Raw genomic sequence first — 21,589 nt, forward strand, 5'->3', positions numbered from 1 at the left:
ATCGGGATCGGGGACCCTCGATGGTATACGCCATCATGGATTAGCAATGAGAAAACGGATGACGTCATCTCCCATGAGTCCCTTGAAAATAAGTACTATAATTATTCCAATACCACCATTCCTCGTCAATATTCATCCAGTTTTGTTGAAGATTTACATGAACTTTCTTGATTGATTTGAACTCTTATCAATTGACAAGTGCAAATGAAACTTAGATGTAAGGCATTTCTTTTAACAGATTAAAATGATGTCATCTTGCCAGCAGATTTCTGAAACCACCAGTAAGACCAAGAGAAGATCTGTCAATAAATGTTTATCAGTTTATTGTCCTCCTTATTTTACAAATCTGCCTTGTCATGGCCGTAATCATGGTGGTAGTTAGTATAACAGCATATGGCAGGTATATTAAATGGTGGTAATTCGAAACAAACAAAAAGGAATTTTCCTTTTCAAAATGAAAACTAAGAAGCAAGTTTGAAAAAAAAAACCTGAAAGAAGTGCACCTAAATGTGATAACGTAACATCTTTTGTCGATCTAACCTCGCTTTTGGAAAGACTTCTTTTATTTTGACGAGCTCGTCCTCGTTGTCGAACGTCATGAGTCGGACATCGTTCTCCTTGGCGAACATGAGGTGTGATTTGGCTTTGCATGGGTGTGCATATATGATCCTATTAGGCTGAACGCCTAGATCAAGCACCTGCTGTAACTCCGCCTGGAAGGGGGGGGGTGAAAAATGAAGGTAACATTTTAGAAAGAAAGAAAGAAAGAAAGAGAGAGAGAGAGAGAAGGAGAGTGAAAAGTCAGTAATTGTAGGACTTGTATTGTCCGTCACTGACACTCCAAGAGGCCTCAAAATCAATTATTTGATGATCATAATAATGATCATAACAATAATAATTACAATAATACTTAATAACAATACCTATACTACTCCTACTACTACTACTACTACTACTACTACTACAACTACTTCGATTACTTCTATCCTAATGATAATGATAATGAAAGCAATGATAACAGCAATAACAAAATACATAATAATAATAGTAATAATAATAGTTATTATAAGAATACTTAATGATAAGAACAATAATTTAAATAATAATGATAATAATAACAATAATAATGGTACACACTTAAAATGTTGGGCAACATACTGTCCACTGTATTGCGTTATGTATGTTGGCAAAAAAATATATATTCTGAGCAATTATTATCCAATTGAGCAAATCTGTTACCCAATTATCAGTTTTTATCACCCAATTTGGGCAAATTTTAACTAATAGTTGTGTGGACAGTATGTTGCTCAGGGTTGGTTAAAAGTTGGGCATTCTTTTGCCCAACTATTTTAAGAGTGTAATAATAATAACAATTGTGATAATATGGATAATAAATGATAATGATGATCAAGATGAAGATTATTTTAACAAACATGACAATAACAGTAGAGATAATATCGATAATAACAAAATGATGATATATATCATATATTAGTTATATTGATAATAGAAGTGCTCTCTAAAAATATTGGGTAAAAGTGCTCTATGAGGGTAATTATGTGTCCAGGCAACAATGGGCATTTATTTCAGGCATTTTTATTTTTCCAGTGCGATGAAAATTTTGCCCATTCTAAAGTAATTGCTGCTTATTTTTTTTAACCTTACTGGGCAATATGCTTCCCGCATTTGGGTAAAATACAGCCCAAAATTGATTGGACACATATTTACCCTCGTGGTGGTAAACATTTTACCCTAAAGGGATGGTAATTCTGTTTTATTTCATTCATTCCACATGTCATGCATGTACTGGTAAATATGTAGGCCTTCCTCGCGATGTCATCAATAATGATGATGCGGTAAAATAATAAAAACATAAAAACAGTAAAGACAGACAAGCAAATAGATGTATGATCTTCATGAAAAATGATAAGTACCCGCATGGTGATAAACAGTAAAACCATGGACCTACACAGCCCATACGATTATAGAGATCATTTTCAACAATATGCATGTATAGTAATGTTCCTGTTCCACAGGGGCCGTGGAACCTGGTTGAAATTGCTTTAACCCTAATTATCCCTCCTTTCACATGGCAATGGTGTCCAAAAACGTAAAAATTGCCATCAAAATGTGATTTCATGCATGTTGAGCCTCCTCCTGTTTTCAAATTCTGTATTTAAACGAACATCAAACTGGTATAAAGGGAAAGACAGTCTGACGAAAAGTTTATTAAAAAATAGCAGAAAATATAATGAACAACATTGGTGAACGTTCGAGGAAAAATCCATTAAAGATTGAGAAAGCTACTTGATTTTTAAGATTTGATTTGTGACGTCATATACGAGCAGCTGCCCTATTATGTTGTGTAACATAAAATGAATAAATTATTTTTTTAATGGCTCGTGATGACTTTTTTCAGGAGCGGATTTGAATGAATTTGTCTGTTGGTATACTAAAGATACAATAAAACCAATTTAATTTACGATACATGGGAGGTTGCTCGCATATGACGTCACAAATAAAAAATATAAATTGAATAACTAAAAAAAAAAATCTTTGATAGAATTTCCTCAAACCTTTACCAGTATTTTTTGTTATTTTTTCTGCTATTTTTACAATAATCTCTTTTTTTGTCAGGGTGCATTTACACTTTAATGTCATCACATTAATTTCTATCCGTTTTAATGTCATTAGATTTTATATGTCTGTCTGTATTACATACAAATTATTCATCGGGCCCTCAGTTATAGAAGCTTGCTTTTATGTAGGTCCCATCATATTTCTTTGACTTACACGTAAATCAATAACTGATTAATCATGTTGCTTATATATTTTCCAATTGTCTATAATTTTATAGTTTGTATTATCGTTGTTGCTTTCTTTTAACGTGAAACAAAATGTCAAACGAGAAACATAAAAATAAATAAAATGAAATGAAAAGAAATAATAGTCGTTCCATGGGATTTGTTCAGTACGAGAGAATGGAAATAGCATTTGAATAGGGAAAAACTTTTAACAACATTTAACAAGTGTTTAAATTCTTGAACAACAAAGTTTGATTCTAAGTATTGAACTCTCAATAATTCAAGCAACTACTGTAAGATTCATATAGTAAACATGGTAAATAGCGTTGTATGAAATTTCATACAGTATTTTACTGTGTAAATAGAAGGTTAAAATCAATAATATTCAATAGATCGTGTTTGCTTAATTAACAGAGCAGTGGCAACAAAATTACAAGTTTTCTTATATTACTGAGACCGGAGACAACCAATAATCAACCAGTTATCATCCAGATTTATGGGCGTGGGATGACGCATATTTTCAGGTTTATTGCGAAAATCATAAATCGTAATGAGGCCAAGTGTTCGTTTTAGATCGGGGTAAGTATCGGTTAACGCTTTGATTGTTTAATCGTGGTATTAGTGACATTATTTCCCGCTTACAAGTAAATAATTATTTTTTAGTAATTGTCCTATATCATAGCAAACATCAGTTGTCATAGAGGAAAGAATTATATTAACATATTAAAAAAAAGAAATAGAAAGGAAAATTAAACGAAGAATACGTCAATTTCAAATGTTGAAACATTTCCATGAAATGAAATATTAGCATGACAAGGATGCACAGATCATAAGAAGAGAAATGAAATATATACCAAGATTATGAATATTCGAGCTATTTGACAACTGCTTCAGAAGAATAAGTATTAAAAGTGAATGACCCACCGAATGATATATACATGTACACTGTAGCTGAAATATTCACGATGATAGCACACACAAACACACGCACACATATTTATTTATTTATTTATTCATGTTTTCTTTATAAAAACAGGGTAGTCCCATTCAAGCCAGATGCCTGCTTTACATATATATATAATGTTGGCTGGGCTGGGGCTTCGATCCCTGAAATTGAAAGATGTGATGAAGAAATGGAATACCAACACAACCCAGTGTTTTCTCGTAGCAACACAACAATCCCAAATGAATAGAGAATGAACACACATATTTATTACCGTTCATGCCTACCTTGCTCGCACAATCAAAACCAGCTCCAAGTATAGCTAACATTTCTAGTACTCTTCTGTTGGAGTTGCATTTAACAGCTGAAAGAAACGTTTTAACGTACACAATAAGTTATAGAGTATAGAAGTGATGACATCACAATGTTTTTTTTTTGCATTTGAGCATTTTTGATAACATATTTCGAAAGATCATGATGAAATACCTCCACAAGGAGGAGGCGCGATAGCTCAGTCGGTAGAGCGGGGGACTCGTATTCCGGTGACCCGGGTTCGATTCCCACTTGGTGCGCTAGTGCCCTTTGGTAAGGCATTAATCCTCAGTACCAGGTCCTTCGGAGGGGACCTTAAGCCGTCGGTCCTCTGGTTGCTTGCTTACAAGCATTCATGCTTTCTTAGCAATCAGGTAAAAAAATCACCACCACCACCACCACAAATCAAATTTGTTGGGAATCGGTCCATGGGAGCCTTAGATATTTATTTATTTTATTTATTACGTCTTATTTTACCAGGGTGACTTTGTCAGTGGTTCAAACACTGAATACAAAAACTGGAATACAATAACAAAAAATACATTAGAAAACAATTACAGAACATGCACATAAAACTTATTGTCATCTACATATAGTTCAGTGGAGTGGAATCAGCAACCACATGGTGTCAGGCACGTGAAATTGTTTATTGGTATACTAAAATTGGTTAGAAATATAGATATGTAAGATAATTATATCTTACTGCATTAGGTGAGTTAGTCATTTACTAAAGGAATTTCATGAGGGGCGTTACCTAGTTTTGGGTCACTTTCCAGAATCTTTCAGTAAATGTGTGTTTAGAGGGTGCCTGCCTTACATCATGCGGTAAACGATTCCAGTCCACTGCACCAACATGGGAAAAAGCTTGTTTGCCAGAATTTTTCCTTGCTTTTGGTATCAAAAGTCCATCAGTTATTGCAGCTCTGGTTCTGTAACCATGAATAGAATTCGCTTTGTCAAATAAATTGGTCAGGTATTTTGGTGCCTGTCCATTTATAGCTTTGTATACCAGCTTACATCTTTGCCTTTTCCACCGATTTTCAATTGATGTCCAGTTCAACTGACTCAAAACATAATCTGTGGAAGTACGTGTACCAACTCCAAAGACAATTCGTGGCATTCTTTTATGTTGTTTCACAAGCGACTCTTTGGTCGCAATTGCACAATTTGACCAAGCAGTGCTGGAGCAGTCGAACAATGGCAATACCAGAGCATTTGCTAGCATCTTGATACTATCTAGTGGTAAAAATTGTTTTAATCTTCTCAATAGAGCTAATCTAGGTCCAATTTTTTTTACTAACATGTTATAAGTGATCCTTCCAATTTAGGGCAGGATCTAAGATTACACCTAAGTATTTGTAGCTGTCTACTTGCAGTACTACATGATTGTCCAAATGTAATGAAAGGGGCCTGTTCGTACTTGCTAATTTCTGGGGTGTTCCAAAAATCATAAATTGTGTCTTAGTGGGGTTTAACCTTAGTCCATTATTATTAACCCAGTTACTGATGTGTTTCAAATATTCATTAAGTACAGTTTCGAGATCTTCAATTTTCTTTGCACTGTAAAAGATAATAGTATCGTCAGCGTACATCATCACACTACTTTTTGAGGTAACTTTAGGAAGGTCGTTCACCATAATCGAGAATAGGAGGGGTCCGAGTATTGATCCCTGCGGTACCCCAGTTACTATAGTACCCCATGTGGACTCGGCATCCCTTACAATTGTTCTCTGTTTGCGATTGGCAAGGTAGTTAGTAAACCAGGTAAGCTCAGTGCCTCGTATTCCCTATTTAGATAATTTTTGCATCAGAAGTTCATGGTCTACGGAATCGAAGGCCTTGCGAAAGTCTTAAAAAACCATGACCTCATGAATACATAATTAGCCCCATTGAAATCAATGTATCATTGGCCTGGTTCTAACATTTGTAAGGAAACAGGCCAATAATACATGTAAATTGACTTTTATTGGGCTGAGTATGTATTCATGAGATCATATCTTGGGGTCACAGGGACCGATTCTAACAAAATTTTAGTTGTAGAGGTATTTCATCACGATCTTTCGAAATATGTTATCAAACATGCTAAAATGCAAAAAAAAAAAAGAAAAAGAAAATTGATGACGTCACACTTCGGTACTCTACATAGCTTGCCCTGACTTTTTTCTCACTATAAACACCGAGACATTTTCACTACGGTACCGCACATGCATCGGAGTGCTGATAGCGAAGACTGTGAGGGGGGGGGGGGGCTCTAAAATAAAAAATTGGTTATCACTATCCCCGGGAGAAGTGAGGGTGGAAAGAGCAAATTTTGTCATTTTTGTTACACCATGGTTACAGGGTCAGAGATGGTATATGTTTAAAAACATCCCTCACGATTTTTCCCCGGTAAATTTTCATTATACATCTTTTGGTGATTGATGCCTCAGTCATACTTGCCGTGGCCGCCGTGGATTCTAGAATATCTACATCGATTACAGGGTCGCCGCAGAGATTCAAAAAGTGACTGTTGCTGTATACTTTATTTAATAAGATGTAATTATTTCCAAGTTATGCTAGAGCCATACCCACGAATCCGATCCAAACCGACCTATGATTATGTCACTGAAAATGAGGTGTCGAGGCCGAGTGGTCTAAGGCGCCTGGCTATACATGGAAAGTCCGGGGTTCGATCCCCGGCCGCGGCACCTATATGCCCGTGAGCAAAGGCATTTAATCTACAATGCTCTTTTATCGCTTTCAAATAAATGGAAATGCTATTTGCATTATAGGTAACTAGGTTTGCTAAAAAAAAAAAACCAAAAACATAATAATAATAACGTAATAACTTTGGTCGGACTGGAGGCAGTAATTTATGGGGCGCCAAGTGTCCGCCAGTGTTTTCCGTCCAAATCACGGCATTCCGTACACAAAATGTATTTTTATTCAGACGAAAATCATTTCGTCATGACGCTTTTTTATTTCGTACACAAAATTTATTTTTTGTCACCCAAAATCAATTTCGTCTCGACGAAATGCACAAAATCAATTTCGTCTAGACGAAATGTAATTGCGTCCACAAAGTTTATTTGGCGTGCCATACGAAATGAATTTTTATCAAACGAAATGGCGCACCAAATGTCCGATGGTAAATTCCGTCCAATTCACGCCATTCCGTACACAAAATGTGTTTTTGTTCATATGAAAATCATTTCGTCATGACGCAGTTTTATTTCGTATACGAAATTATTTTTTGTCACACAAAATCAATTTTCGTCGAGACTAAATGTAATTGCGTCCACAAAATTTATTTCGTTGCGATGCGAAAATCTATTCCGTCGACGAAATCATTTTGTGTCAAAACCACAAAAAAATTTCGTTGACGAAATGATTTTGTGTCAAAACACAAAAAAAATTCGTCGACGAAATGATTTTGTGTCAAAAGACAAAAAAATTTCGTCGACGAAATGATTTTGTGTCAAAAGACAAAAAAATTTCGTCGACGAAATGATTTTGTGTTTTGAGTCTTTTTGACATAAAATCATTTCGTCTCCTCTGTCTCGAAGGGGACATAAGAAGGTCGCTGATTGGCTGCACCTTGCTCAAGCTGTTTTCGCTCCGGGACGATCGATCACACTTTTTCACAGCTCAGATTGGCATGTTGGTGAACTTATTAGCTTAGATTTCACGTTATTCATGCCTACATGAGCTGCATACAACTGCTCTAATCGGTAGGATGTGGACGGACATTGCATTCGTAAGTTCAGCTATGTTTTCGACTTCAAAATTACGTTGAAAAAAAAATGGGAATTCGTTAGTCGTTACCAAACTTGCATTTGCAAAAAGCTGTGTAACACTAACAATACTAGTCCCGTGTATTTAAGTTTATGTACTGTAGTCAGCAGACCATGGGGGGGGGGGGGTGGTCTTTTCTGCACACCTAAAAAGTAAAATGGTTATGAATTAGGCCCTATACAGGTTGAAGATATTTAGGCCTTGATCTTAATAAATAGTGTAAAATTCATTTCGAGCAAAATGCTGAAAATTTCATTGAAATTGGATGACAACAAAAGTTATTGATGCCTGGCCGTACACACCCAAGGGTTCATTACATGCCGCCGCGCACAGAAAAATCAAGCCATAGAAGTCGTGTGTTGTGGACCCAAGAAGTGAGATCCCAGCACGCGCGACCCACTAGTTAGAAATCCACTGCCAAACGCGGTTCGTGGTGCAAGGTTAGTATACTAATACTAACCTCGCAATACGTGTGAGTGGGCCGTACATGCCGTATTATAACCTCGTTCGTAGGATGAGTGGCCGTATGAAACTCTAAGTCTAACTTAACGTTAGGCTACTCCACTCAGTGACTCACGCGTATTGCGAGGTTAGTATTAGTATACTAACCTCGCACCATTAACCACGTTTGGCAATGGATTTCTAACTAGTGGCCGGGTCACGCGTGCTGTGATCCCACTTCTGGTGTCCACAACACACAACTTCTATTGCTTGATTTTTCTGTGCGCGGCGGCATGTAATGAACCCTTGAGTGACTAGGCCTAAAAAAATCAGGTGATGGTTCGTATAGCCAGCCATTAAACACTCCACTATAGCCTATAGGTGAAGCGGAGGTTAGCAGTAGTGAAGTGTAGTGGAGCTTACACAAACCATCGCTTGCTGTACTAGTATAGTTGTGGTACTGGCCCTGGCCCCACTCATTACTAGTTCGAGGTTAGTTGCTACATATAGTTGCTACAGTACATGTATAGATCGACTATAGTACTAACCTCGTACACCGAACTGCATTTGGCCCTGGATTTCTGTGAAGTTGGCAAACATCGCTTCATTACAATACAGAATTAATATTTGCCGAAACTCCTCGCTACTCACCGGGGCGCTTTGCGGTGAGTAGTCATAATACAAAAAGTCAATAGTATATTTTTAATTAAATCAAAATCATATTTAAAAAAAAAGCAAATTTGATTACTTTGGAGTTTGGACTTTGGACTAGAAAGTGACTTCGCATGTCTCTTCTTTTTACGCAAATAAAAGGAAGCCAGATGGTGGCGCTAATAAATTTCACAGCCTTGATTCAGGCTCGCTTCAAATGCAGCTCCTCGGTAATTATGCCCCCGCAGACAAAGTCCGGAGGGGGCATTAAGCGTTGCCCCTGTCCGTTGATTCGCCCGCCCCCCCCCCCCCACTTGGTTTCCGCGCAATAAATCGAAATATATTTCGATTTATATATATTGATTAAAAAAAATTTTGGTGTGTAGGTATGTGACACCATAGTACAGGCTAACTTTGAATTCGGAGTCTGCAGGTCCAAGGTCACAGCTCATGAAATATCCGAGTTGGTTTCCACATGATGACTTATGAAATATTCTACATATTTAAACGAATTTGAGTGTGTAGGTAGATGACACCAAAATACAGGTTAAGTTCGAATTCGTAGTCGGCAGGTCAAAGGTCACGGCTCATTAAATATGCAATTTAGTTTCCACATGATTACTTTAAAAATATTCTACATATTTAAACAAATTTGAGTGTGTAGGTAGATGATACCAATACAGGCTAAGTTCGAATTTGGAGTATGCAGGTCAAAGATCACAGCTCCTTAAAGATATCTTATGAAATATGCAACAGATTTAAAAAAAATTTGGGTGTGTAGGTAGATGATGATGATGATGATGCACAGCATTTTGACAGCGGCGTAACAGGGTTCGGTGGCCAGGGGGGGGGGGGGCAAGAGCCAAAAATTTCCCGGTCATATCATGGTATGAATAGGCGTAATGGTGTAATAAGGCGACTATTTTGAGAAATGCAGCTCCTTGGTAATTATGCCCCCGCAGACAAAGTCCGGAGGGGGCATTAAGCGTTGCCCCTGTCCGTTGATTCGCCCGCCCCCCCCCCACTTGGTTTCCGCGCAATAAATCAAAATATATTTCGATTTATATATATTGATTAAAAAAAATTTTGGTGTGTAGGTACATGACACCATAGTACAGGCTAACTTTGAATTCAGAGTCTGCAGGTCCAAGGTCACAGCTCATGAAATATCCGAGTTGGTTTTCGCATGATGACTTATGAAATATTCAACAGATTTATAAAAATTATGGTGTGTAGGTAGATGACACCAAATACAGGCTAAGTTCGGAGTCGGCAGGTCAAAGGTCACGGCTCATTAAATATGCAATTTAGTTTCCGCATGATTACTTATGAAATATTCTAAATATTTTAACGAATTTGAGTGTGTAGGTAGATGACACCAAAATACAGGTTAAGTTCGAATTCGTAGTCGGCAGGTCAAAGGTCACGGCTCATTAAATATGCAATTTAGTTTCCGCATTTATTCTACATATTTAAACAAATTTGAGTGTGTAGGTAGATGATACCAATACAGGCTAAGTTCGAATTCGGAGTATGCATGTCAAAGATCACAGCTCCTTAAAGATATCTTATGAAATATTCAACAGATTTTTAAAAAATTTGGGTGTGTAGGTAGATGATGATGATGATGATGATGCACAGCATTTTTACAGCGGCGTAACAGGGTTCGGTGGCCGGGGGGGGGGGGGGGGGCAAGAGCCAAAAATTTCCCGGTCATATCATGGTATGAATAGGCGTAATGGTGTAATAAGGCGACTAATTTGAGAAATGCAGCTCCTTGGTAATTATGCCCCCGCAGACAAAGTCCGGAGGGGGCATTAAGCGTTGCCCCTGTCCGTTGATTCGCCCGCCCCCCCACTTGGTTTCCGCGCAATAAATTGAAATATATTTCGATTTATATATATTGATTAAAAAAAATTTTGGTGTCTAGGTACATGACACCATAGTACAGGCTAACTTTGAATTCGGAGTCTGCAGGTCCAAGGTCACAGCTCATGAAATATCTGAGTTGGTTTTCGCATGATGACTTATGAAATATTCAACAGATTTATGAAAATTATGGTGTGTAGGTAGATGACACCAAAATACAGGTTAATTTCGAATTCGTAGTCGGCAGGTCAAAGGTCACGGCTCATTAAATATGCAATTTAGTTTCCGCATTATTACTTTAAAAATATTCTACATATTTAAACAAATTTGAGTGTGTAGGTAGATGATACCAATACAGGCTAAGTTCGAATTCGGAGTATGCAGGTCAAAGATCACAGCTCCTTAAAGATATCTTATGAAATATTCAACAGATTTTTTAAAAATTTGGGTGTGTAGGTAGATGATGATGATGATGCACAGCATTTTTACAGCGGCGTAACAGGGTTCGGTGGCCGGGGGGGGGGGCAAGAGCCAAAAATTTCCCGGTCATATCATGGTATGAATAGGCGTAATGGTGTAATAAGGCGACTATTTTGAGAAATGCAGCTCCTTGGTAATTATGCCCCCGCAGACAAAGTCCGGAGGGGGCATTAAGCGTTGCCCCTGTCCGTTGATTCGCCCGCCCCCCCCACTTGGTTTCCGCGCAATAAATCGAAATATATTTCGATTTATATATATTGATTAAAAAAAATTTTGGTGTGTAGGTACATGACACCATAGTACAGGCTAACTTTGAATTTGGAGTCTGCAGGTCCAAGGTCACAGCTCATGAAATATCCGAGTTGGTTTTCGCATGATGACTTATGAAATATTCAACAGATTTATAAAAATTATGGTGTGTAGGTAGACGACACCAAATACAGGCTAAGTTTGGAGTCGGCAGGTCAAAGGTCACGGCTCATTAAATATGCAATTTAGTTTCCGCATGATTACTTATGAAATATTCTAAATATTTAAACGAATTTGAGTGTGTAGGTAGATGACACCAAAATACAGGTTAAGTTCGAATTCGTAGTCGGTAGGTCAAAGGTCACGGCTCATTAAATATGCAATTTAGTTTCCGCATGATTACTTTAAAAATATTCTACATATTTAAACAAATTTGAGTGTGTAGGTAGATGATACCAATACAGGCTAAGTTCGAATTCGGAGTATGCAGGTCAAAGATCACAGCTCCTTAAAGATATCTTATGAAATATTCAACAGATTTTAAAAAAATTTGGGTGTGTAGGTAGATGATGATGATGATGATGCACAGCATTTTTACAGCGGCGTAACAGGGTTCGGTGGCCAGGGGGGGGGGGGGGCAAGAGCCAAAAATTTCCCGGTCATATCATGGTATGAATAGGCGTAATGGTGTAGTAAGGCGACTATTTTGAGAAGGCCAGAACTTATCTTTAAAAAAAGTTGCGAGCGAGCGAAGCGAGCGAGCAATTTCTTTTTTACCTTTTTAATACAAAAATCCAATTTTGTGATAGATTTTGACATGATATCCAGATAATAAATTTATTTAATTCTTCTCTCTTTAGATTCCTTTTTTGTCACGGTGGTCTGTACGCGCCACTGTGAAGAGGATTATTTGCGGCAGTAGCGTGAAGAGTAAAAAACAAAACAAAAAAACAACGAGGGGCGCAGTATAGAACATGTGCCAAAAGGCTGCTTTATATATATATATAAGTCCTGAGCGAGCGAAGCGAGCGAGAAAAAAATCAACTTTTCATGAGAATATAACTTTGAGCTATTTTTTAACATATTCAGTAATTAAAATCATATCCTACAATACTTTTCCAACAAAAAAGGAGGTAATTCCTCCTTTTTTTTTAAATATTCCATTTTCAGTAGCCAAATAGAGATGAAAATTATCCTATTTGGGAGGGTAACCATGGATCTGGGCCTTTACTGTGTATTTACAGTAAACTCTTACTAAATGAACAAATATATAAAAAATTTGGTTTACCCTACATAATAATCCTGGGCTACTTTTAGATTGCATAGCCCGGGGGGGGGGGGAGGCTTTTTGGTCCCCCTCTTCAGATCTCCGTCGATCGCCACGAAAACCAATACACACGTCACCATCAATGTAATCTGCAAGCATGGAGCTAAGGGTGTATCGCTGATTTTACAGAATTTAAATTTATTTTTAATAAATTAATAATGCTAATTTATGCCTAAATATATAATTCTCTGCTTTAAAGGTAAATCTCTAGATAATTCCCCAAATTCTATGATTTCTAAACAAATGTGCTCCTGAAAAAAATGGTAAATCAAATTTCTAATCTTATGTATTTTATTGGTTTTATAATTCTATACGTATTTCTTAGTTTTGGGGCCTTATGTATTTTATTGGTTTTTTTCAATGGGATCACTTCGTGGTACTATTCCAATTATAAAAAGCAAAGATTTGATTATTTTCAACCAATCAGTGCAAGAATAATGATGCATTTGTCAATTATGACTGAAAACAGAATTTCCATTGGATTAAATATGTATACAAAATAATATTTTTTAGCAATTTTTGGTCCAACATAAACTCATAAAATGTTGGGTAACTGCGTATCCGGGCGTCTCGAATTTGGTCTCAAAAGCTCTGCGAGAATTGAACGAAAAAAAAATTGTGGTACCTCGTTTCTCATTGTGGACTTATCGTGAAAAATGTGGATAGGGGGGCTTATTAAGCCCCCCCCCCCGGGGCTAGATAGGGTTAATATATCATCATGAATATAAAAAAAAAAAACATTTATTTTGTTGCAAGTCACTGGAAAAGGTTTGATTCCTAAATAAATATTATTCTTCATGTATTATCAAATATTTAATTGAAAAATTTTAAGCTATCTTTTCATTCGATGTATTAAGCGCTATATAAAAGCGGATTATTATTATTATTAGGTTTTATCATAATTTTACTTTTTGAAAATTATGCTATTTTGTGACTAAGGCTACGTTTCATGTACTTTCCACCAATAGTATACGATATCAATGTATTCTAGTTAATCCTTTTGGGTAAGATTGGAACTAACTCTGTGTTTGGTAGATAAAGTTATATGACTAACTTGTCCAAGTGTTGAGAAACGGGCCCCTGCTGAGTACATGTAGGCCTAGAGTTTTTATGCCCCCACAGACGAAGCCCAGAGGGGGCATTAAGCGTTGCCCCTGTCCGTCTTCCCCCCCCCCCCCCCCACTTGGGTTTCCGCGCAATAACTCGAAAAATATTTAATGGATTAAAAAAAAATTTTGGTGTGTAGGTAGATGACCACAAAATACAGGCTAAGTTTGAATTCGGAGTCCGCAGGTCAAAGGTCACATCTCATTATATATGCAAGTCGGTTCAAAGGTCTGAATTTGTTAATTATATATATATGCATATTGGTTTCTGTATGATATTAAGTTCAATCATATTGAATGGATTTCTGATCGCGTTAAGCAGGAGCATCTGTGTCCTTTGGACACGTCAAATTTTCTTAATTATGTGTAATTGATTTTATGACATGTGTTTACATTTGCTGCAGATTCCCATTCAGCCGTTGGACTGAACCGGTACTGTAACACAGTATGGATGGTCAATATGAAGCGAGCTTCATTGAATTCCTCCAAGAGCTTTGTACTCCGTTTTGCTCATTTTGAAGATGGTAGCTTTGACAGGACTGGGCAAGTGACTCGTCTTAGACAGGATGCTGTCCCAACCATATTTGATTTCCTGCCTCGTCTTCAGAAGGTAGAGTAGATCTATATCATACATGTGTTCTAAAGAAATATTTTCTCTGTATTATCTACCTTTGGTTTGATAGAACATTGCTTTAAATATTCCATTTTCAGTAGCCAAATAGAGATGAAAATTGTCCTATTTGGGAGGCTAACCATGGACCTGGGCCTTTACTGTGTATTTACAGTAAACTCTTACTAAATGAACAAATATATTAAAAATTTGGTTTACCCTACATAATAATCCTGGGCTACTTTGAAATTGCATAGCCGGGGGGGGGGGAGGCTTTTTGGTCCCCCTCTTCAGATCTCCGTCGATCGCAACGAAAACCAATACACACGTCACCATCAATGTAATCTGCAAGCATGGAGCTAAGGGTGTATCGCTGATTTTACAGAATTTAAATTTATTTTTAATAAATTAATAATGCTAATTTATGCCTAAATATAGAATTCTCTGCTTTAAAGGTAAATCTCTAAATAATTCCCCAAATTCTATGATTTCTAAACAAATGTGCTCCTGAAAAAAATGGTAAATCAAATTTATAATCTTATGTATTGGTTCTATAATTCCATACGTATTTCTTAGTTTTGGGGCCTTATGTATTTTATTGGTTTTTGTCTCGCCTGCATAGCAGAGCGAGACTATAGGCGCCGCTTTTCCGACGGCGGCGGCGGCGTCAACATCAAATCTTAACCTAAGGTTAAGTTTTTGAAATGACATCATAACTTAGAAAGTATATGGACCTAGTTCATGAAACTTGGGAATAAGGTTAATCAAGTATTAGTAAACATCCTGCTCGAGTTTCAGGTCACGTGACCAAGGTCAAAGGTCATTTAGGGTCAATGAACTTTGGTCAAGTTGGGGGTATTTGTTGAATTACTATCATAACTTTGAAAATTTATGGATCTAGTCCATGAAACTTGGACATAAGGTTATTCAAGTATTAGTGAACATCCTGCCTGAGTTTCAGGTCACATGACCAAGGTCAAAGGTCATTTAGGGTCAATGAACTTTTGCCAAGTTGGGGGTATTTGTTGAATTACCATCATAACTTTCAAAATTTATGGATTTAGTTCATGAAACTTGGACATTAGGTTAATCAAGTACCACTGAATATCCTGTGCGAGTTTCAGGTCACATGACCATGGTGAATGGTCATTTAAGGTCAATGAACTTTGGCCGTGTTGGGGGTATATGTTAAATTACCATCCTAGCTCTGAAAGTTTATGGATCTAGTTCATAACACTTGGGATATAAGAGTAATCAAGCATCACTGAACATCCCCTGTGAGTTTCAGGTCACAAAACCAAGTCAAAGGTCAGTTAAGGTCAATAAACTTAGGCCATGTTGGGGTAATTGTTGAAGTGCCATCATAACTTTGAAAGTTTATGGATAGAGTGAATGAAATGTGGACATGGGTGTAGTTGACAGTCTTAAGTCTCCATTCAAATGTCATTTATGGTCAATGAACGTGGTATTATGTCATTATATGAATGATGTTTTTGTGAATGATTATTTTATAGTAGTTTTCAAAGTTAGCACTGCTGCTATATTAAATTGCGTAATGCAGGCGAGACTGCCAGAGGCGTTCCACTTGTTTTTCAATGAGATCACTTCGTGGTTCTATTCCAATTATAAAAAGCAAAGATTTGATTATTTTCAACCAATCAGTGCAAGAATAATGATGCCTTTGTCAATTATGACTGAAAATAGAATTTCCATTGGATTAAATATGTATACAAAATAATATTTTTGAGCAGATTTTGATATTATGGTATTGTAGATAATGCCATGGGTAACGCGCGTGCCAATTTTCGTCGCGATTGCGAGATCAACGGCCGAGATCATAAGGGGTGCTGAATCAGCCCCCCCCCGTCTTCTTAGGCGTCGAAATAGCCCAGTCTATTTAGGGTTAAAGATAAATCCCTAAATAATTCCCCAAATTCTATGATTTCTAAACAAATGTGCTCCTGAAGAAATGATAAATCAAATTTCTACTTTTATGTATTTTATTGGTTCTATAATTCCATACGTATTTCTTTGTTTTGGGGTCTTATGTATTTTATAGTTTTTTTTCAATGGGATCACTTCGTGGCACTATTCCAATTATAAAAAGCAAGATTTGATTATTTCCAACCAATTAGTGCAAGAATAATGAAGCATTTGTCAATTATGACTGAAAATAGAATTTCCATTGGATTAAATATGTATACAAAATAATATTTTTGAGCAATTTTCGGTCCAACATGAACTCATAAATTTGTTGCGTAACTGCGTATCTGGGCGTCTCGAATTTTGTCTAAAAGCTCTGCGAGAATTGAACGAAAAAAAAATTGTGGTACCTCGTTTCTCATTGTGGACTTATCGTGAAAAATGTGGATGGGGGGGCTTATTAAGCTTATTAAGCCCCCCCCCCCCCCCCCAGGGGCTAGATAGGGTTAATATATCATCATGAATATTAAAAAAAAAAACATTTATTTTGTTGCAAGTCACTGGAAAAGGTTTGATTCCTAAATAAATATTATTCTTCATGTATTATCGAATATTTAATTGAAAAATTTAAAGCTATCTTTTCATTCTTCTATCTGTTTTTGTTCAATATTTCTTATATGTTTCTTTTTTTTAATTCATTCATCTCGTACAGAGTTCATCCAAGCCAAGGAATTCCCCGAAAGAAAGACGTTTTGATTCAGCAAACAACCTCCCAGATACTGCAAAGTCTTCAGCACCTTCATTTTTCGAGGACCACTCCTACTCAATATCAGAAAGTCCAAGAGGGGTAAAGTGGAAGATAACAGCAATAATGGACTATTAAAAACTTGGAGAAGAGGCTGAAACCACACAGCAGAAGTCCCGCCGTGTACATTACTTGCTCTTAAGTTTGGACAAACATGACTCGCAAAACTTTACAACAAATAATTTACGCTATGTGCATTCTGATTATTTGAAATAGCTCAATGAAAAAGTTTACCACTGGGCATGTAACAAAAGTGCATTCATTAAATTTGAACGTGTTGCAAAAATGATGTCTTACAGTATATTCATTCTGACTTAGAATGTCAGAAGAGAAAAAAGTTTGTGAAAAGTAGGAATGACAGCAAGCTGACAGAAGAATAGAACAGGATAGAACAAGGCGATAGTTATGAATGAGCTGTTGGATAGAGACAAAAAGATGAATTAAGAATGGGGGTGATAGAGAAAGAGAGACGGGTGTTGGGGGAGCCTGTGATCAATGCCTGAGAAAGCGAAGATTACCATAATTTTTTTAAGGATTTGAACAGTCAGGAAGAATCTGGGTTTTTTTTCTGTTGGTATTTCTCAAAATACTTGTATGTTTTATGTAACGAAACGGGTATAATCCTTCGGAAGTTTCACTCACACAGAAAATATTAACTAAACAAAAGAAAAAAAAGCCAAATAATTCACTGATTTTCAATTGTTCAGTAACTCTCATATCCAAAGTGCCCCCCCCCCCCCGATCATTTCAATGTATTGGAGAGAGAGTATGAACGGGACATGGCTGTCTGCAGAAAAAAAAATATGGGGGGGGGGAAACATTTTTGGGATATGTGCAAGGGAGCGAAGCGACAGCAGAAAATTATTTTGCAATATATGCGAGAGAGCGAAATGACAGAGAAGAAAAATGCAAGGGACAAGAGATTTGGGGAATATGTGAGAGGGAGCGAAGTGACCAAGCAGAAGAAATGTAGAGGACATAAAATTGTTGGGGTATGTGAGGGAGCAAAGCAACCGATAAAAAAAGCAGGTCAAAATATTTTCGAATATGTGTGAGGAAGCGACTCGTTCACTCTTGAGCAGTAGGGACTTGTTTAAAAATAGCTTAAGAAATATGCGTTTTCTAAGCATGGTAAACACATATTGTAGGCCTACGGTAGAATTTAGGTGCTCTAAGAGTTAGATTCTGAATGAGCTGCATTTGCTGGTAAGACATGCGCAGAGGATCTTTGTCTTTCATCCATTTTCCACACTTTTCTTTTGATTTCAGTTTCCAGGCAGAAAGGCGCACCCTCCTGTGGATGCCAATGGGGCAGGGGATTATATGCTTAAAGGGGAATCCAGCCTTGGCCATAAAATGTTGTGTTTGGAAGGAGAAAAATAAATTAAACAGAATGGTGAAAGTTTGAAAGAAATCGGACAAGCAATAGGAAAGTTATAGCTGCTTTAAAATTGAGATCACTAATACTATGTAGATTTCAAATTGGCAACTGAGTAAGTAAATTATGACAAGGGGCAAGGACAACTTTCCCATAGGCCATGTACTTTATTATCAGGGATTTGTGGTTTTTTTCCTAAGTATATACCCATTCCCCTGGGGCAGTAATCTAAATATAGCCCAGGTAGTATATTGTTTTATGTCCTCATGAAAGAAAAATACAATTTGAAATAAAACTTTTGGGGAAAATGACATTTTAGCCATAATATGTATTGGAGTACATGGAAGAGTAGTCCTTGCCTTACATCACTATGACATCCCATATGCGGCCAATTTGAAGTCTCCATGGATATAGTGATTACCAATATTTACAACTTTTAAAAATTCATAACTTTCTTGTTGTTTGTCCAATATTGTTCAAACTTTCACCTATCAACTTGTCTGATTTTTCTTTTCCTTATAAAAACAAGTTTTTATTTGGGTTGGATTCCCCTTTAAAATGCCAATTTTTCTGGTTGGAATATCAAACATTATCCTGAGCTTCGCGCTCATTTTAAAAATTATGTATAAACTATTAATGCTGATAAATACATTTAGATGTGCAGTGCTCTCTTGTAAAGCAGTTTTGTACTGAAGAGGCTACCCTGGGTAAATAAAACAGAATAAATGAATAAAGAAATAAATAAAAATGATGTTTCTAATCTCAGACTTTCTTATGCCCCTCGAAAGCTCACCCATTTTCACAATTCTTTGTTTCTCTTTTGATATCTAAAGTTCCGGTTTTTCCCTTTCTATCGTGCACTATTCTAAGCCCCAGCCCCACTGGCTTCCACAGGAGGGGGGGGGGGGGGGCTTCCCCTGAAAACTGAAATCAAACAAAAGAAATGTGAAAAATAAAAATGGATAAGAGACACAGATCCTTGCCGCATGTCTTACCAGCCAATCAGCCAATACAGTTCATTCAGAATTTGACTCGTAAAACACCTAAATTCTACCGTAGGCCTATAATAGGTTTATTGCCATTTTGTCCACTCATCAAATGGTATGTCATTTCATCTACCATCAGTTGTTCCTTTTCCACATCTTCCAATTACCATTTTGTCCAATAGCTAGTTCGTCTAATAACCAATTTGTCTACTTTCATTTGGTCTAATTGCATTTTTGGCCAATTTGTCCAATAGCCACTTTGTCCATTTTCATTATGTCTATTACCATTTAGTCCAATAGCCAATTGGTCTAAGGGCAAATGGCCACTGACCACTTAGTCTACTTACATTTTGTCTATGTTCCATTTTGTCCAACTGCAGTTGATCCACTGTCACTTAGTCTAAACCCATTTCATCTAACAATCATTTGGTCTAATCATCAATGGGTCCAATTGCCATCCCGGTCAATATTCGTTTCGTCTACAATCAAATAGGAATAGTCTACTACTAGCAGTCCTTCTAGTTTGGTGCCTGTGTATTGCTATCTCGACTCCTGTTGCTCTTGTGATTTGTTATTAATTTACACCTGTCGTTTGATTAATCTTTTATTAGTGTTTTTTTAAGCTCCATTGTAATACATTTTATGTTTTTATGTAATGTTCTCCCCATCCTTTCCCACTTTTCTCTCTTTTTAATTTTTTTTGTACCGTCCAAGGCTGTTATCGTTATTATTATAGTACATTTTTTGTTTATTAGTACTATTATTAATTACTATTATTACAATTATTATCATTGTTATATGATGAGTGATGATTATCATTTTTAGGTGTGCATTTGTTAAAAAAAAGAAATGAGGGTAAATTCCAAATCAAAGGACCCTATTTCAATTTTATCATTTTTGTCTCACCTGCATAGCAGAGTGAGACTATAGGCGCCGCTTTTCGGCGACGGCGACGGCGGCGGCGGCGGCGGCGGCGGCGGCGGCGGCGTCAACACCAAATCTTAACCTGAGGTTAAGTTTTTGAAATGACAGCATAACTTAGAAAGTATATGGACCTAGTTCATGAAACTTGGCCATAAGGTTAATCAAGTATTACTGAACATCCTGCCTGAGTTTCATGTCACATGACCAAGGTCAAAGGTCATTTAGGGTCAATGAACTTAGACCATGTTGGGGGAATCAACATCAAAATCTTAACCTAAGGTTAAGTTTTTGAAATGTCATCATAACTTAGAAAATATATGGACCTAGTTCATGAAACTTATACATAAGGTTAATCAAGTATCACTGAACATCCTGCATGAGTTTCACATCACATGACCAAGGTCAAAGGTCATTTAGGGTCAATGAACTTTGGCCGAATTGGGGGTATCTGTTGAATTACCATCATAACTTTGAAAGTTTATGGATCTGATTCATGAAACTTGGACATAATAGTAATCAAGTATTACTGAACATCCTGTGCAAGTTTCAGGTCACATGATCAAGGTCAAAGGTCATTTAGGGTCAATGAACTTTGGCCAAATTGGGGTATTTGTTGAATTACAGCCATAAATTTGAAAGTGTGTTGGTCTAGTTCATAAAACTTGGACATAATAGTAATCAAGTATCACTGAACATCCTGTGCGAGTTTCAGGTCACATGATCAAGGTCAAAGGTCATGTAAGGTCAAAGAACTTTGGCCACGTTGGGGGTATTTGTTGAATTGCCATCATATCTCTATAAGTGTATTGGTCTAGTTCATAAAACGTGGAAATAAGAGTAACCAAGTATCACTGAACATCTTGTGCGAGTTATAGTAGTTTTCAAAATCAGCACTGCTGCTATATTGAATCGCGTGATGCAGGTGAGACGGCCAGAGGCATTCCACTTGTTAACCACTCCAATACCCCCTTTTGTGTGCGTGATGTGGTAGAGAGAGCGGGGGGGGG

General features: G+C 36.9%; 2 long non-coding RNA genes across 2 annotated transcripts; one reads left to right on the plus strand and one right to left on the minus strand.

The window, feature by feature from the left end:
* Positions 1–306: 306 nt before the first annotated feature.
* Positions 307–4,115, minus strand: LOC135157246 (uncharacterized). The gene is made up of 2 exons (XR_010296267.1): positions 4,035–4,115; positions 307–713 (listed from the first exon to the last, which is right to left on the minus strand). It is a non-coding gene; the product is annotated as an uncharacterized LOC135157246 (long non-coding RNA).
* A 3,439-nt stretch (positions 4,116–7,554) lies between these two features.
* LOC135157236 (uncharacterized) lies at positions 7,555–17,953 on the plus strand. Its single transcript, XR_010296263.1, has 3 exons — positions 7,555–7,795; positions 14,361–14,566; positions 17,202–17,953. It is a non-coding gene; the product is annotated as an uncharacterized LOC135157236 (long non-coding RNA).
* The last annotated feature ends 3,636 nt before the right edge of the window (positions 17,954–21,589 follow it).

The sequence above is a fragment of the Lytechinus pictus genome, chromosome 17 (assembly GCF_037042905.1).
Source record: "Lytechinus pictus isolate F3 Inbred chromosome 17, Lp3.0, whole genome shotgun sequence".
In the NCBI taxonomy this organism is placed as follows: domain Eukaryota; kingdom Metazoa; phylum Echinodermata; class Echinoidea; order Temnopleuroida; family Toxopneustidae; genus Lytechinus; species Lytechinus pictus.